Below are 219 nucleotides of genomic sequence, written 5' to 3'. Positions count from 1 at the left end.
AACATTTGCACAGAAGTTAGTGCAATTCTCAAAACAATTAGTGCAAACTGCAAAACCTAGTGGATGACCTGCAAAAGCATGTCACTTGCTCAAAATGGATAGTCCATTCCTCAAAAGCAGGTATTCATGTCAATGAAACTGTCAGTGTCATCAAAATGAGAAGTCTTGACACCATCGTTTATGAACAAGATAGTCAAATGGCTTTGTCATGTTTTCATT

Source organism: Alosa sapidissima, chromosome 23 (genome assembly GCF_018492685.1).
Source record: "Alosa sapidissima isolate fAloSap1 chromosome 23, fAloSap1.pri, whole genome shotgun sequence".
NCBI lineage: Eukaryota > Metazoa > Chordata > Actinopteri > Clupeiformes > Clupeidae > Alosa > Alosa sapidissima.
This window is presented reverse-complemented; position numbering follows the sequence as displayed.